A 4,909-nucleotide genomic window follows, 5' to 3' on the forward strand; every position below is an offset into this window, starting at 1 on the left:
ATTCCAGTAGGCTCCTTTCTGACACTACTCTTGCGAAGCGCGAAATAAGGGCGATTATTATCGCATTTTCTCACCATTTCTTTCGCAAAGGATGTTTCCGTACTCGCAGCATTTAGTAACTACCGCGTCCCTCTCAGCAGTTCCCCGACATTAAGCCATTTGAAGGAGGTCTCGTATGGCATCGTTTGACCCAAATGCGGTTCTCCGATTGAAAATACACGTGGTATTGTTGGGCTCAAAGCACGCTTATTCGTAGGCATGCGTTTTTTCAAAGGGCTGCTCCAGTCATCAAAATGCTTAGCAAAAAAGCAGGTGCTTCTTATTTCCATGTTTGCACGGTGCATTGCGCAGTGCGAAAATAAAGTGGAAAGCGGTGAGGATAGAATGCAAAAATAGTAGCTGACGACACTAGAAAGTCCTAATGACCATGGCAGTGTGAGACTTACAATAGAAACATTATTTGTCGGTGTATATCTTGAAATAACAAGACTATCCTGTTTCTCATTTCGTGAATTTGGTTTCTTTCGGTGGTTCAATACACCGTGGCTTTTTAAGTCCTGCATAAGGCAAACGTGCACGGCGTCCGTAGTATACGCTTTGAAAAGAACATATTGTTGCCACATTGTTTCCAAGGGGTTCTGGTTACAAGCAGATTCATGTTCTCAATATGCCTAAGTGTGGCTCCTGCGTGTTGTGCATTACACTGATTATAGTCTTCAATATGCACTGTGCTGGCTGGTTGAAGAGCATCCTTACGAATTCTTCTGTTGCAGTTTTTTTTTGTATCATTCAAGGTGGCGTCTAAATTTATCAAGCTCCGGCATGATCTGGTTGCACCGGAACACAACGCAGCTACAAAAGAAGGCACACGTAGAGACAACACAGCAGCAGTGCTTGCCTTCTTCTGTCCCGTGTACTGCGTTCGCGCTACCAATAGACTGTTCACAGTGTATTACCTACGAACCCGCTTCTAACAAGGTTGAATATTGTTTTACGCAGCAAAAGTCATTTATCTTCTTTATTACCTTCGCATGAAACAGTCTGTGAAAGTCTTCTAAAATAGAAATCGATGCTCCTGGTGAAATTTAAGTGTTATATCAGATGCATACGATACCGGAGCATAAGTTTACTGAAGATAAGGGCCTATAAACTAATATTGAAAATACTTGAATGAGTTAGTTGAAAGTAGAGAGGGCTTTCTTGTGAGCTGCTGCGATGATTGTGGCACTTCGCGGGGCATATCGGAACCACGCGATACTTTATAGGTGGCTTTTCAGATCTACTTCTGCATTGCGACGAAACACAAAGTTAATCCAAGGAATACATCAGGGAAAAAGAACGCCGCCGTGCAAGTGTCACTACCATGCACCAAAGTAAAGGATTAGGGTAGCGTCCATTTTATCTTTCATTGAAATAAGAACAAATGAAGAAGTCGTTGGCACCATTTCACGGCGATGGCTGCCCCTTTTTAAATTGGTTACTAGGAATAAAACAATAAATAAAAATTTACGAAAAAAAATATAAGCTGGCGTCCTACGAGTTAAAAAAGTTGGCCGCGTATCTGCGTGCTTCGCTGCAAATGTCGTCTAAAGACGATAGAAGAGGCGCTGCGTGAGATATGAACGCCATCTGGCAAAACGTCGGGAAACGTGAATGCTGTGTTGCGGGCTGGTAGTCCCGGCGCAGCAGCAGGCGAAGACCGGCGGTGACCAACGCGACCGGCGGGGACGCCAGCCAGCCTGAACACGCGGTTTGGCGCGAAGTGCCGAAGCAGAAGAAACGTCCGCACTCAACGAGTACTCTCCACACACTCTTTTATATTCACGTCGCCTAGGTAAAGCAGGAATGCCAGAGCGGCGCCCCATGGCACTCGTACAGTGCAATACAGAACCGAAACCGAAACACAACAATGAGCTCGTGCAGAGGGCACGGAGGAAGCCAAGTTTCGGCGCAGTCGCATTTTCAGCGCAGCTTAAGAAACTAGGGTCTCTAGAATTACGTATCTATGTTTTGTTATACATATATACGATGGACACGATGATGCCGCCTTCCATGTACCCACCTACTGAGTACGCTCAAGAAGCTATTGCCTGCGCCGACCATGCACGTCAAGTTGCGCGCGTTCGGTTAACCGAATTGCAAGCGGGCCAACAATCTCGCTACGATCGTCGTCACAGAAACGCCCACTTTCTTCCTGGATCTCTTGTCCTCCTTTGGTCTCCAGCACGACGTGTTGGGCTTTCTGAAAAGCTCCTCTTCCCGTACACCGGACCATACCGTGTATGCCGCCAAGTGACCGACGTGACGTATGAAATCGAGCCATTCTCTTCGTCCTCGTCGACTCAGCCCCGCACCGACATTGTTCACGTTGTCCGTCTGTAGCCCTATCACATACCGGAACCCACCGACGCGTGTGTATAGTGACCATCCTCGCGACCGTCTTTGCCCGGGCGCACCGAGTCCGTGCTTTCACCGCCGGCGGGTAATGTTATGTGCCGCTTACCTAGAGGACGAAGAGGAAGAGGACGTGTTCGTTGCTGCTTTCGCCATCTTGGTTGTCACCCCTACCTCTGTGGTTGTGTAAATACTGTAAATACAGCCTTCTTCTGTCGTCTCCCCGTAACAGTATTTTCTATTAAAGGAACACACCACCTAATACTTACCTAGTGATGTTGCGCCTCAGATATGCGTAATGTTTGCTTTTTGATCAACAATGTACACAAGTATGAACCTAGTCAGCCGTTCACGATGGCTAGCCCTTGGGCAAGTGGTTCAACTTTGGCCGAGTGGCTGAATCGAGGGACGTGCCGACAAACAGAAAGACAGACAGAAAGACAGACCAAAATTTCTGCGTTTAAGTTCCCCAAGAAAGACTATCGTCTTTAAAAGTTGTCGAGTTAACGCAGACCACCAATGTTTGGCACGCAGAATTACAATACACACACTCGATGTAGGTCAATCAGTACTCATCACAAGCAGCCTTGTACTCATGTGTCGTATGCGTATAACATGTGCTCACACTGACTCGCGTTCTCACATTTCTCCTCTTCCCCCTTCTTCACTTACAGAGTAGGTAAGCGAGTGCGAACACGCAGTGTAAACATGCCTGCCTCTCGGTGTTACTATATATGGTGCTATCTGAAAAGCTGTCGTATACGTTAGAAACCCTACTTGCGCGAATCAGAACAACTGGGAATACAGTTTACGCGCGAAGAAACACGCACAACTAAATAACACGTCAAGCGTGTACGTCTAACACGTTGTTTTATGCTGACTTATGTATTTTTTAATGTTTCATGATGCACCATTCGTTTTATTTACGTTCATTTTTTATAAGTTCAAAGCAGCTGGGTGACAATGAAATACATCAAAGCTTCGCATAATGAGGTGGAACTCGTCAACTATGGTCCGGCTAGGCGTTTCGCACCACAGATAGTAAAAGGACAGCGTCAACTCAATTCAGTGTCTTTCTTTGTATAGTAAAAAAAGCATGCTACAGTCTGGAAAACGCCCACAAAAACATAGCTTGTAGCATCGTAGTTGCGACACTGTCCTGTGACGTCCACTCAACGCATTGACAGGATGTGCTGCTGGTAGAACAAAACAGCTTCGGGCGACGACCGTCTCTCGTTTGACATCACCCATTCAAGGGGTGAGCTTAGAGAAAATAACGCGAAATGCTGTGCCCTCCCGGCCATTTGCTATCGCAATTTTTTTGTCTCTGTTTAGTTTTGCTTTTGAGATGTGTGCGTTGTTTCGTTCGCAGTAGATGTCCGACCGGCTTATGTCTTACTCAGTGGTAGCCTTGCTCATACGCGACGCCACGCTACATCAAACCCGCCCTACGTAAAAAAAGTCCGACGAAGCATGTCGGCGGGTGTGTTCGAAGCCACATTCACTTTAGATATGGTGACGTCATGTCTCTCCATCTTCCGCCTGCTTTTTCCTCTAGACAGCAGCTTCCGAAACGTTTCTATTTATAGAGAGGGTGTCCCATAAAGGATTTATAAGACAACTCTTTTGTTAGTTGTTAAAGTTATTGCGGCGTAGAAAAAGAAAGCGGAGCAGTCAATAACCGCTGGTGCATTAGTATGCTTGCAAACGACGGCGTGATTGCTAGTTCATCAAAGCATACAAACATATTCATGTGTAAAAGAGAACGATCTTGTACAAGGTAGAACGGGACGTAATGATTGCGTGTGAAAGGTTTTTTTTTTTTTACATGGCTCAATACTGTCTTCTTGTATCTACGACAAGCGCTCTAGGAACGAACAAACCGGCATTGCATTGCAGATATGTAAAACTAAATGCAGATTTATGAATGGGATGTTCATCTCTGCTACATCAGGAAAACAATATCGTAAATGCTAAGACTTATTAGTCTACGTTGCCCGTCATCTTAACATTGCCTTTTCTGTTAACGTGTGTCTTAGCGACGAGTTTCTGGTCGTACTGCAATGGTTTGGACGCTTCCAGTGATATCCTGGAACTCGAAGGCGAAAGCCGTCTTTTTTTTTCTCCTCAGTCGATCGTAATGACCCTTTCACTAGGTCCCCGAAAGGTTTGTCTCCGTGACCCTGCCCCCGAAAGCTCTGCACTGCCTCTGTAATCCGCCCACCTTCGAGCAAGCGACGATGCCGTGTAATGACGTCATCATGTGACGTCATACCATTACGCCATCGTGTTGTCATGGTAACGTCATAGATTTCGCTAAATGTGACATGATGATGATGTTGCATGATGACGTCATGGCGCGACGTAATCGACTGGACAAGGTCACAAAAGCTTTTGGCGAGAATTGCGAGGCGTCATGAGACCTTGCGAGACATTTGCGAGAGTTTGCGAGACCGTAAGGTCTCGTAATGTGGCACACAAATCTCGCGGACGGGAGAGCCAACATGGCAACTTG

This window comes from Rhipicephalus sanguineus, chromosome 10, assembly GCF_013339695.2.
Source record: "Rhipicephalus sanguineus isolate Rsan-2018 chromosome 10, BIME_Rsan_1.4, whole genome shotgun sequence".
Classification (NCBI taxonomy): Eukaryota; Metazoa; Arthropoda; class Arachnida; order Ixodida; family Ixodidae; genus Rhipicephalus; species Rhipicephalus sanguineus.